The sequence below is a fragment of the Sturnira hondurensis genome, unplaced genomic scaffold, assembly GCF_014824575.4.
Source record: "Sturnira hondurensis isolate 20B ecotype Veracruz unplaced genomic scaffold, ASM1482457v3 Scaffold0017746, whole genome shotgun sequence".
Lineage (NCBI taxonomy): Eukaryota > Metazoa > Chordata > Mammalia > Chiroptera > Phyllostomidae > Sturnira > Sturnira hondurensis.
This window is the reverse complement of record NW_028090377.1, coordinates 1,493,968-1,508,207: the sequence shown is the minus strand read 5'-3', so window position 1 is coordinate 1,508,207 and position 14,240 is coordinate 1,493,968. Positions and strand designations below refer to the sequence as shown.

At 39.1% G+C, this 14,240-nt stretch overlaps 1 pseudogene; it reads right to left on the bottom strand.

The window, feature by feature from the left end:
* Positions 1-12,338: 12,338 nt before the first annotated feature.
* LOC119002675 (olfactory receptor 52B4-like) lies at positions 12,339-13,295 on the bottom strand (annotated as a pseudogene).
* Positions 13,296-14,240: the final 945 nt, after the last annotated feature.

Sequence of the window (14,240 nt, the reverse complement as noted above, 5' to 3'; positions counted from 1 at the left end):
CATCAGATGAGCAGTGGAAATGGTCCTCATCAGAAAGTCAGGAAATGTTGGTTAAAATACCTTGCTGCTCTATTCACTCGCCACATGAGCTCAGTAACATTACTTCCCTGCGCTGGGTCTCTCTTCTGTTCTCTTACAACTCAAACTAGAATGTAAAAAAAAAAAAAAGTCAAAATAAATAAAGCAGAAACAAAGCTGCATTCAGTAATGCAAACAGAGTTGCTAGATGCAAAGGATAAGGGGGATGTGTGACATAAGTGAAGAGATTAAGAAGTACAAATCACCAGTTATAAAAATAGTCATAGGGATGTAAAGTCGAGCACAAGAAATGAAGTCAATATTTTAATAACTTTATGGTGTCAGATGGGTACTGGACTTACTAGGATGACCACTTCACAAGTTATACAAATGTCTAATCACTAGGTTGTACACTTGAAACTAATATACTATTGTAAGTCAAGTGTAATTAAAATATTTTTAATTTTAATAAAACTAAAGTTGGGGAGTTGAATTTGTTCATCTGTAAGAGAGTCGTTCCACCTCTAGAATGAGATAGACCTTAGTCTCAGATTGTTCCAGCAGGTTGTTCAGAGCTGTGAATAACAAACATTGCAGTTTCCACTTTGACTATTTGAATGTGCTGTGCTTCTCAAGGGGAAAATGGTAACTGAGTTGACTATCAATTTAACAAATCTTATTGAGCACAAACCATGGATCCTGGAGGACCTAGTTGGGAAGACAGGCAATTAAACAAACTATCTATTTACATAGTATGGATAGTATAGAGGAAAAGGTAAATACAGGGAAATGTGAAAACATGAAGAATCCCCTAGAAGTTCAAAAAAGATTTTTCTAAAAGTGCCACTCTAATTTGAACCTTGAATAATGAGTAATAGTTTGCCAAGGGAAATCATGTGAGGAGGAAAAAACATGAACAACATCACAGAGGTGTTAAAGAATATGTAGATTTCAGGGAAAAGGGCAGAAAGTCTCAATGATGAGAAAGCAGAACACTCTAAGACTATACACAAAAATAAAGCTACACTTAAAAGAAAATACCAAGAGTCCTACATAAATTCATTGCAACTGGTGATTCAAATTCTCCAAGCCCACTTTGTATAATATGTGGCAACTGGCTATCCAACAAAGCCATGAAAGCTTCTAAACTGCTTTGCCACAGAGACACCCAGCACCCTGCATTAAAAAAACAAGCCTTTGAAGTTTTTCAAAAATAAAAATATGAACACAAAGAACAGAAACAATTATTGAAAGCCACCACTTCATCAAATGTGTCTGCACTGACATCATCATTCTTAGTGGCTAAATAGTGGCATTGCTGAAACTAAGAAGTCCTTTACTATTGGTAAAGAGTTGACCCTACCTGCTGCTAAGGACATTTGTAATAAACTTTTAGGAGAGGCTACAATTCAAAAGGTGGCATGTGTTCCTCTTTTGGCTACCACCACAGTTACACAAATTGACCAAATAGCAGAGGATACTGAGGTACAATTGTTAGAGAGGATTAATGAATCGCCATAGTTGACTTGTCAACCATGAGTCAATGAGTCTCTCATCAGCAATCCAGGCTGACCAGTCCATCAATGTTGACAACAACATCAAAAGACTTGCCCACTTTTGCGCAATATATTTTTCAGAGGGATGTGCATAAGTATACGTTATGTGCACTTTTGCTGCCAACCAACACCACAGCTTCAGAACTCTTCAAGTCTTTGATTGATTATATATCAGGAAAACTGAATTGGTCATTTTGTGTCAGTATATGCACAGATGGAGCTGCTGCCATGACTGACAGCTTTCTGGTTTCACTACCCAGGTCAAAGAGCTCACTTCTGAATGTGAGTCTACACACCATGTCATCCATAGAGAAATGATGGCTAGCTGAAAAATGTCACCTGAACTTAACAACATTTTGCCAGGTGTGATTAAAATTATCAGTCACACTAAAGTACATGCCCTAAATTCACGTCTGTTCACACAGCTCTGTGAGGAGATTGATACAGAGCACACGTCTTCTCTTATACACAGAAGTTAGATGGCTTTCTTTTATTTTCCCTAGTGCTCCTCTTTATTTCCAACAAAGTTTGTGGGGGTGGTGTTTATTTTTATTGAAACTGCTTTTTATTTTCTTAAAGCTAAGCTTATTTTTTCACTCTTGTACTCAAAACTAACCATGACCTTGTGCTCTAGTTTTTTCTTTTTCTTTCTTTTTTTATTGTTGTTCAATTACAGTTGTCCCCATTTTTCCCTATTATTTTCCCCTACGCTGTCCACCCCCCACCTCCTGCATAAATCCTCACCCGCTTGTTGTCTTTGTTCATGTATCCTTTGTACATATTCGTTGATCCTTCCCTTTCTTTCCTCCATTATTTCCCTCCTCCCTCCCCTGTGATTACTGTCAGTTTGTTCTTAATTTCAATGTCTCTGGTTCTATTTTGCTCACTTGTTTGTTTTGTTGACTCGGTTCCACTTACAGGTGAGATCAGTGTGGTATTTGTCTTTCACCACCTGGCTTATTTCACTTAGCATAATAATCTTCAGTTCTATCCATGCCGTTGCAAATGGTAAGAGTTCCTTCTTTCCTTCTGCTGCATAGTATTCTGTTGTGTAAATGTACCACTGGTTTTTTATCCACTCATTTACTGATGGGCATTTAGGCTGTTTCTAGCACTTGGCTATTATAAATTGTGCTGCTATGAACACTGGGGTGCATATGTTCTTTTGAATTGGTGTTTCAGGATTCTTATGGTATGAGATGGCTTTTTAAATATAGATCATTGGGCATAATTTTGAGTTATAAGAGCCACTCCAGAGATTTCTTTTAGAAAAACAGTCACCACTAGCAGCACATTTCAGTGACACAGAATGGGTCTCAAAGCTTGCTTACTTGTGTGACTTATTCAACCTTTGAGTTTGCTCAACAAACTCAATCTGTCACTTCAGGGGAGAACAACTGTGTTCAAGTCGGCAGATACAGTGGCTGCATTCAAAGCCAAACTGGAATTATGGGGCAATGAGTGAACATTGGGATTTTTGACATGTTTCAAACATTACCAGAAATTTTGAAAGAAACTGAGCCAGGGCCTTCTTTCTCCCAGCTGGTTCATGATTACCTATTTCATCTTTCAAAAGAGTTTTAGCACTACCTCCAATCACAAAAGACCCCCAAACTGAGAAGGAATGGTTCTGTGACCCATTTCTGAATAAGCCAGGTGAGTCGACTCTGTCCATGCTAGAAGAGGATCAACTGCTTGAGGTTGATCTCAGTGCTGCCTTGAGAATCATTATCTTTTCCTACTCCTCACTGGGTCTAAAGGCCTCCTAGAGTTCCTCACAAACAAATGCATACAAGCCTGCCACTGGTATCACTAGGACTTCAAAGTCCATGTGGAAAACTGATTCTTCATGCTGTGTTCTTGATTGAATTTTCCCCCATCTCAATTGCATTTCCCTTTATCTTATTTTAGTCATATTCTACCATAATCCCATCCTTTCTCTAATTCCAAAGTCACAAATTGAAACATCCTACTGTCTAGACACAATTACTTGCCCAAGTATGTGTTAACTATACCTATTTTTTAACCTCACAAAAACTGCTTATCTATTAACACTACAGTTTTCTTTCTAAACTACCAATCTACTCTGTGTGATTCTTACTTAAGTTTGGATTCCATGCCCTTTATATAATAAATTTCTTTTAAGTATATTCAAATCCTTTAAATCTTTTCCTTCATTCTAACTGGTCCATCCCAACATAATTATGAACCAAATCAATACCAAATATGAACCATATTTGTGTAGCCACCTGGAAAACAGAATGGTGCCACTAAAATGATTACCATCTCTTACAGAGCCTAGCAAACTTACACATTTGCTCAAGAGAGCTCACCCCACCTAATTAATACTCAATATGTGCATCATAGACACACTTCTAGCCTTGACTCCAGAACCTACCTGGTGACTCTGGCATAAGAGCTTGCCTACTTAATCAGAACCAATCTGTAAAAAACACACACAAATTTAAGACACTAAATTTAAAACATATCTGTATCTTCTCCCACCCACATCTGCTTCTGACCCAGCAATTCCACTCTTGGGAGTATATCCTAAGAACCCTGAAACACCAATCCAAAAGAACCTATGCACCCCGATGTTCATAGCAGCACAATTCACGATAGCCAAGAGTTGGAAGCAACCTAGATGCCCATCGGTAAATGACTGGATCAAAAAGCTATGGTACATTTACACAATGGAATTCTGTGCTGCAGAAAGGAAGAAGGAACTACTACCCTTTACAACATCATGGATGGAACTGGAAAGCATTATGCTGAGCGAAATAAGCCAGATGGTGAAAGACAAATATCATATGATCTCACCGTTAACAGGAATCTAAACAAACCAAACAAGCAAGCAAAATACGACCAATGACACTCAAATATGGAACAGACTGACAGGGTCCAGAGGGGAGAGGGAACTAAGGGTGGGGGGTGGAAAGGGGAGGGAGGCGGGGAGCATGGGGTGGGGGACGGGCAGGGTTGGGAATATAAGACAGAAACCTGTACTTGAACAAGAATTAAATAAAAATTATATTTAAAAAAAAGAAACTGTCTCTCCTGTCAAAGAATCATCTCTTCATTTGTTCTCTGGACACCGATAAGAAACATTAGCCTGAGCATTCATAAGCACGGACCTGCAAAATATTATGATTTAGGGCTAAAATTTGCACTATCTGTATAACTGAGAAATTAACCAATAGCTGTCCTAATGAGGGGAACCCATTGAGATAGCACATGAGCATACAAAAAATATATTCAGTGTAATTGTACTTAGTTAAGGAATTGCAAATTAAAACAACAGTGAGCCCTGGCTGGTATAGCTCAGTGGATTGAGTGTGGGCCTGCAAACCAAAGGATCATGGTTCAATTCCCAGTCAGGGCACATGCCTGGGTTGCAGGCCAGTTCCCAGCAGAGGACACACAAGAAGCAACCATACATTGACATTTCTCTCCCTCTCTCCTTCCCTTCCCCCCTAAAGATAAATAAATAAAATCTTAAAAAAAAAAAACAATGAGATGCCACTACATGCCTATTACATTGGCTAAAATCCAACAGAGTGACAAAACTAAATGCTGGCAAGGATTCGATCAGCAGGATTCTTATTTTTGCTGACAGGAATGCAAACTGATAAAGCCACTTTGGAAAATAGTATGGCAGTTGTATTTAAAGGTTAACATACTTTTATCATATGATTCAGCAATCATGCACCTTAGTATTTACCCAAAGGAGCTGAAAACTTATGTCTACATGAAAACCTACACATGGATGTTTATAGAAGCTTTATGCATAATTGCCAAACCTTGCAAACAACCAAAATGTTCTTGAACAACTGAGTGTATTAAAAAAAACTCTGAAACATCCATACAACAGAATATTATTCAGCAATATGAGTAAATGGACTATCAAGCCACATAAAAAAGATATGTAGAAATCTTACATGGATATTAACTAGGTGAAAGAAGGCAGTCTGTAAAGCTTACATACTGTATGATTCCAATCTTATCACATTCAGAAAAGACAGCACTAAGGAGATAGTAAAAAATCAGTGATTTCTCAAAGTTTGAAGAGAACAAGGGAGGAATGAATATGAGCTACACAAGAGATTTTTAAGACATTTAAAATACCCTGTATGATACTATAATGTTGGATACATGCTATACAGTTCTCAAAATCCATACAATTTTACAACAGAGTATACCCTAATGTAAGCCATGCACTTTTATTAGTAAAAATTGATCATTAATTCATTAACTGTGACAAATATGCCATGCCAGTTCAAGATGCTAATAATAGGGGAAACTCTCTAGGTGAGGAAGGAAGGAGGGGGAAGGATGTACATGGTAACTCTCTGTACTTTCCACTCAATTTTTCTGTAAACATAAAACTGCTCTAAAAAACAAAATCTAATTTTTAAATGCAATACTTAAAATAAAATAATTAAAACTCAATGGATTGATTAAATAAGATTTAGACCGAGCTAAGAGATCATTAAGCTTGAAGATAGATTAGAAAAATATATCCCAATGTGACACAAAAAAACAGAGCTACAAAACCACAAAGAGAGGTTAAATGACTTGTAGGATAAAGACCAGATAGAACTTAGAGAAAGAACATGTTTACTTCATAAGAAATACAACTGGGCTACACTGACCACTTAAAGGACATTAACCTGAACCATATGGGCATGAAATACTTCAGAGTAAAGGATACAAAATGGTTTATTAAGAAAATACTAACCAACAGAAAACTTCTGCAGCTATATTAATAGTCAACTAACAATATCAAAACAATGTCAAACAATATCAACATTGTCGTGTTTAGGAAACCAGCTGTTCCAAACCAAAAATATAGGAATTATAAGAAACTGGTAAATGATAATCACTGCGAGATATTTAACACTTTTCTCAAGAAATGCTGAACAATTTTTGGTATGTATATAGAAGCTTTGAGGAGTACGACTAATAAGCTTATTCTATCTAGTATTTAACTTATACTGCATATTAGGAAATCTGTACCACTTTATTGCATAACAAATATAGTATATAATGTTACAGAAAAAGCTAACTATATCACAAGTATAGAAAGATATAGTCAGATAAAAGACTAACAACATCCTAAAATTTAACAATTATGCCTCACTTTTCTAATAATGGACATTGAAGTTTGTCATTTTTATTCTAGTTTTGTTTATTTAATAATATTGTTGCTAAAAATAAATATTAAAAACTGTACCATAAAAAAGCTAGAAGAAAAAATCTAAGAATAGTCAAATCTCAGATATAAAAAAATACTTAACACTAAAACAATAAAACCTTCAAAGAATGATAAACTTGAAAATATTTTATATATCTATTTAAGTAAAACAAAAGCCAACCATATCAACCAGAGAAAATTACACAAATTATAACCTACTTCCAGCCAAGATGAGGCATAGGTGGAAATACTGTGCCTCCTCGCACAATCAAGTTTAGAGATAACAAAGTTTTAGTAACAAAAACTCAGCCAAAACACAGAAAATTGAACTGTACAGAAGTCCGACAACAACAAACCATTCAGGCAGACCAGTAAGAGGGCGCAGCGGGGTCGAGCAGGAAAAATCGGTTGGACCTACCCAGAATCGAAAGCAGCAGTTGGCAGATCCCAGGCGTGGGGTGGCAACGAGCGGACCCAGTGAGGGCGCAGGGCAGCTAGCTGATTGTGGTCACACATTCGCGTGCAGATAAGCCAGGCAAAGGAGCCAGTAGTGAGACAGACCGCTCAGGCTAGGGCCCCAGTGACAGGAATTAGAGCCTGAAAGCACCAATTGGAAAGACTTTCAGGGTCGAGGTGTTGGGAGGGTTTGTTGGAGAGACCCACAGGTTTCTTGAGGGTACAGAAGCCCACACACCTGGGAACCAGCACCAGAAGGGCCCAATTTGCTTGTGGGAAGTGGCAGAGGGGACAGAAATCTGAGAGAGAGTAGAACAAACGCCATTGCCCCTCTCTGACCTCGCCCCCACATACAGCGTCACAACCCAGCAACCTGGGTGGCCCCTCCCTGGTGAGCACCTAAGGCCCCGCCCCTCATACGTAACAGGTGTGAACAGACCAAAACATTATGGCTCAAGAACAGCTCAAAGCCCCAGAGCCAATAATTCTAAGCAACCAAGAGATAGCCAAACTTTCAGATGCACAGTTCAAAATACTGGTGATCAGGATGCTCACAGAACTGGTTGATTATAGTCACAAATTAGAGAAACAAATGAAGGCTAAACTAATTGAAATGAAGGGAGATGCCCAGGAAACCAATAGTGATGGAAAGGAAACGGGGACTCAAATCCAGGGAGTGGACCAGAATGAAGAAAAAATGACCAAACAGAAAAGAAGGAAGAAACAATAACTCAAAAAATGAGGAGAGGCTTAGGAACCTCCAGCACATCTTTAAACGTTCCAACATCCGAATTATAGGGGTATAAGAAGGGGAAGAGGAACAGCCACGAGTAGAACACTTATTTGAACAAATAATAAAGAAGAACTTCCCCAGTCTGGCAAAGGAAATACACTTTCAGGAAATCCAGGAAGCTTAGAGAGTCCCAAAGAAGTTGGACCCAAGAAGGAACACACCAAGGCACATCAAAATTACATTAGCCAAGATTAAAATGAAGGAGAGAATCCTAGAAGCAGCAAGAGATAAGGGGACAGCCACCTACAAAGGAGTTCCCATCAGACTGTCAGCTGATTTCTCAAAAGAGACCTTACAGGGAAGAAGGGGCTGGAAAGAAGTATTCCAAGTCATGAAATCCAAAGACCTACAGCCAAGATTGCTTTATCCAGCAGAGCTTTCATTTAGAATGGAAGGGCAGATAAAGTGCTTCTCAGATAAGGTCAAATTCAAAGAGTTTTATCATCACCAAGCCCTTATTATAGGAATGTTAAGGGGACTTATCTAAGAAAAAGAAGATAAAAATATGAAAAGTGAAAGGACAGCAAACTCACATTTATTAACAACCACACCTAAAACAAAAGCAAACTAAGAGGACAGCTAGATCAGGAGCGGAACCATAGAAATGGAGATCACATGGAGTGTTAGCAACAGGGGAGTAGAAGGAGGAGAAGAGGGGAGAAGGTACAGAGAATAAGTAGTATAGACAATACTAGGTAGAAAATAGACAAGAGGAGGGCAAGAATAGTATGGGAAATGTAGAAGCTAAAGAACTTGTGACACATGGACATAAAGGAAATGAGGGGATGGTGGGGGAGGGGTGTGCAGGGGAGGAGGGGAATGAAGGGGGGAATAGGACACTGTAATGGCATAATCAATAAAATATATTTTTTTAAAAAGAAATTAAAACCTGAGAAAGCACTTTCAATAAATATTAATACTGTGGGGAAGTTAGGTATTCTCTCTGAGCCTCAAATTACCTGTCTGTGAAGTGGAAATAATAGAAACAATAACAAGTCTAATGTAAATATTAAATAAAATCAGATATGAAATAAGATTTGCACAGGTTCGATAAATAGTTGTTACTATTAACCCACAAAGCAATACAATATCCAGTAGACACAATAAAATGTGTTCAATGTTTCTATTAACTAAATAAGTTAAAATTAAAGGACAATGAGAAAATTATTTTACCTAATTACATGGCAAATTTTTAAAAATAGACTATTACAAAATGCTGATAAGGGTGCAATAAGTTTTGGCACTTTCATGTATTTCTACTAGGTATGAGAATTAATAACAATTTTCCTAGAAACAATTTTCCAATGTACCAGAGAAGCCTAAAGTTTTCACACCTCTAACCTAGCAATTCTTCTTGAGGCTAAAAATCATGCAAAGCTTAATACACAAAAAAAATAGACAAATCTTATATATAAAATTGTCCCTAGAATAGCATTTATATTGTTTTTTAATATATATATTTTATTGATTATACCATTACAGTTGTTCTATTCCCCCCTTCATTCCCCTCCACCCGCACACTCCCTCCCCCACCATTCTTCCCCCCTTAGTTTATAACCACGTGTCTCAAGTTCTGTAGATTCTATATTTCCCCTACTATTCTTGCCCTCCCCCCTATCTGTTTTCTACCTACTGTCTATGCTATTTTCTGTGCCTTCTCCCCCCTTCTCCTCCTCCCACTCCCCTGTTGCTAACCCTCCATGTGTTCTTCATTTCTATGGTTCCACTCCTGATCTAGCTGTCCTCTTGGTTTGCTTTTGTTTTAGGTGTGGTTGTTAATAACTGTGAGTTTGCTGTCCTTTCACTGTTCATATTTTTCATCTTCTTTTTCTTATATAAGTCCCTTTAGCATTTCATATAATAAGGGCTTGGTGATGATGAACTCCTTGAACTTGACCTTATCTGAGAAGCACTTTATCTGCCCTTCCATTCTAAATGAAAGCTCTGCTGGATAAAGCAATCTTGGCTGTAGGTCTTTGGATTTCATGACTTGGAATACTTCTTTCCAGCCCCTTCTTCCCTGTAAGGTCTCTTTTGAGAAATCAGCTGACAGTCTGATGGGAACTCCTTTGTAGGTGGCTGTCCCCTTATCTCTTGCTGCTTCTAGGATTCTCTCCTTCATTTTAATCTTGGCTAATGTAATTTTGATGTGCCTTGGTGTGTTCCTTCTTGGGTCCAACTTCTTTGGGACTCTCTAAGCTTCCTGGATTTCCTGAAAGTGTATTTCCTTTGCCAGACTGGGGAAGTTCTTCTTTATTATTTGTTCAAATAAGGTTCTACTCGTGGCTGTTCCTCTTCCCCTTCTTGTACCCCTATAATTCGGATGTTGGAACGTTTAAAGATGTGCTGGAGGTTCCTAAGCCTCTCCTCATTTTTTGAGTTATTGTTTCTTCCTTCTTTTCTGTTTGGTCATTTTTTCTTCATTCTGGTCCACTCCCTGGATTTGAGTCCCCGTTTCCTTTCCATCACTATTGGTTTCCTGGGCATCTCCCTTCATTTCAATTAGTTTAGCCTTCATTTGTTTCTCTAATTTGTGACTATAATCAACCAGTTCTGTGAGCATCCTGATCACCAGTGTTTTGAACTGTGCATCCGAGAGGCTGGCTATTTCTTGAGGCTAACTCTATTTCTTAGAGTTATCGGCCCTGGGGCTTTGAGTTCTTCTTGAGCCATCTTTTGGACTGTTCGTGACTGTTACATATCAGGATCGGAGCCCTAGGTGTTCACCAGGGCGGAGCAACTCAGTCGCTGGGCTGTACGTGGGGGCGGGGTCAAAGAGAATCAATGGTGGTTCCGTCTCTCTTCTGCCGCCTCCCGCAGCTACCGCTGCAGCTGCCACCATCACTGGGGCCCGCGCGCGTTTCGTCCCACTGCACACGAATGTGCCACCGCTGTCAGCCCTCCACCACTGGGTTCGCCCCCTGGGGCCTGCGTGGTCAGTCTCACTGTGCGCGAATGTGCGACCCCAGTCAGTCTGCCCTGCTCCCCAACTGGGTCCGCGCTGGCTGCGTGCCAGGGTCGGGGGATCTTTCCTGCCTGACCCTGCTCCGCTGCTGGCTCCGCCCCTCTTACCTGTCCGGTTGAAGGGTCTGTTGTTGTTGGACTTCCGTATAGTTCAATTTTCTGTTCTTTGGCTGTGTCTTTGTTTATTAAACCTTTGTTGTATTCAGACTTGGTTGTGGGAGAAGGCACAGTGTTTCCACCTATGCCTCCATCTTAGCGGAATTCCCAGCATTTATATTGTTAATGAAACATAAGTATTAGCAAATAAGAGGAGGAACACTACTTCAACTAGTGTAAAAAAAGAATTTTTAAATGATACTTTCTTCATAAATAATTAAAAGATGTATAATATAGCCATTAAAATGATTATAGATTCCTAAATGTATTGTCCTGTAAAAATGGAATAGTAAATTTTTCTGGGTAGTGGATCATGTGCAATTTTAACTTTCTTTTTATCATTTTTCTATGGAATTCTTACATAAAAAGAAGTAAATGGTTTCAAAAGAAGTATCAACAATATGGTATTACCTAACAGAAGTAGTACTTCATCTAGAGAGGATGGTTAATAATAACTTTACTGAGTAGGTGATACCAAGATGGGCATTGTAAGAAGTATGATGGGAGTTCTTCAAAAAGTCAAGGAGAGGAGAGGTCATTCCAGGCAAATGTATCACTTAGGGAAAATGTACTTAAAAACATGCCTGAACATGGAGAAATTAGAGATATCCAGTCCCTTGAGACTGAAGCACAGATTGTGTGAAAGTGGTATGGAAATTGTTGCTGGGAAGTCTGAATTTATTCTGTACCATGTTAAGGGGGATGGCCTTTGAGAAACTACTCCCAAAAAGTCAAAAGTTATGAGCACAGCTCCCTTAATGTCCTCTTAACACCCATGATATTTTGAGAAAATATATGAAGGAATGAAGATTTTACATGGATGTCCATGGATGTGGTGAGGTGTCTCAAGGTTTGACATAGCTCAAGACAGAAAAATTACTGTTATTTATATGATACTCTTAATGTTACACTGACTATTCTCAAGGTTGAGTTGAATATTACAGAGTTAGACAAAACTACTAGAGAGAAACCTGTCTATTCCCCAAATAATGAGCCGTAAGAATCTGTCAATACACAGGCACTGCTTTCAGATCAGTCAGAGAAGCAAGTCTCACAGCCCCAGGTAGTTTGTTCCAGAGGCCACTGACTCCTTGAGTCATTTTTCCCAGTGACTCAGTTGTAGTGCTCCTGTTCACTGCTGCCAAAGCACACTCACGGAGGGCCAAAATTCCTGAGACACCAGCCTCTGCCCTTGCCAAAGTCATTTCTGCTTTGGAAACAACATATGAACTACTTGGTCTGGTATCTGTTTTGTCTTGACCCCATAAATGATAGGATTCAGCATAGGAGGAACAAGCATGCTGACATTGGCCAGCAGGATGTGGACATGTAGTGGGACATGGCATCCAAAGCACTGAGTGAGGACTGAGAAGATCCCAGGCCCGTAAAAAAGGATGATGACACAGATATGGGAGCCACATGTGTTGAGAGCTTTGTGGTGAGCATCTCAGGATGGGATATGGAAGAAAGCACAAAGAATCAGAATATAAGAAACAAAAATTAGGACAATATCTAGGATCACTGTTGACATCAAGACAAAAAATCCATACCAGATGTTGACTCGGATGTCACCACAGGATTACTTGGCCAAGCCGACGTGTTCACAAAATGTATGTGGAAGGATGTTATTCCTGCAAAAAGTCAGCCTCTTTAGAAGAAATGTCAAGGGGAAAATTGTGCCATATGCTCTCAACCAAACAGCCACACCAATTTTTCCTATCAAAGAGTGGGCGAGTATCATGGTGTACCTCAATGGGTAATGTATTGCAATGTAGCGATCAAATGCCATGATCAACAAGATGCCTGACTCAGATATGAAGGAGGAATGCTGAAAGTAGAGCTGAGTAATGCAGCTGTTAAGACAGATTTCCCTACTATTGCACCAGAATATGGCCAATGCCTTGGGTTCTGTTGTTGTGGCAAAGACAATGTCAACTCCAGCCAGCATACAGAGGAAAAGATACATCAGTGCATGGAGGCTGCTCCTGATGAGGATGATGAAGATGAGAAGACCATTTCCAAGGAGGGCAAAAACACAAGAAATAAATAAGGGGATGTAAATCCACATGTGTGGGTCCTCCCGACCTGGAATGCACAGCAGATAGAAGACTACATGGTTAACACCAGTGTGGTTGAAGCTAGCCATTCCTGAGGCAGCTAATGTGAACTTTAACTTCACCTAATAGAGGTAAAGAGAAATAGAGATTATATGTAAATATTTTCATTGAGTTTTCTGATTGAATATATCAAATTAAATGCCTGCTTTTACCACAGTTTCCTCCCAATGTCCTGCTAAAATGTTAGTAAAGTAACATCATAAAATCAAAAGCAAAAGAGAAGCTAATAGAAAAATGGCAACAACTTTTTGAAAGCAGATGGATGACTATTGATTAAACAGATAGAATAAAATAGCTTCAAATTGAAAACAAGAGTCAAGATAACTTTTACAGTAAAACCCAAATGGTCTCAAGAATTAAAGGTATCATATACTTCTCTAAGTAGGGATAAATGGGCTTTTTTAAGGATTTTTGTGGAAAATCTGTAAAGAACATAGCTAGTCTACTGGATCCTCTTTCCCAGCCTGTTCATCCAGGCACCACTTTTCTTAGCAGAATATGGAGGTTTATTCCCTGGTGAAGATAAACGTGGAAATTTTTGGCAAATCTAAGCACAGCTGGGGCAAGGGTACTATGCTAAATGGAACAGAGGATTAAATGAAAGGCTACATACTGAACAAAATGAAACCCCAGTGAACCTAACCTGTTATGTATGCCTGCCACTGCTAGCTTACAAACCCTATATCCATATCTTACAATTCATTTTGATTTAAGAATGAGGCACTAGCCCTGGCTGGCATAGCTCAGTGGATTGAGCGCGGGCCTGCGAACCACACCATCGAGGTTCGATTCCCAGTCAGGGCACATGCCTGGATTGCAGGCCAGTTCCCAACAGGGGACTCATGAGAGGCAACCATACATTATATTTCTCTCCTTCCCTCCTTCCCTTCCTCTCTAAAGATAAATGAATAACATCTTAAAAAAAAAAGAATGAGGCACTAAAAGGTGATTAGAGGTTCTGTGTGTGGGCATAGGATGTGATTAGG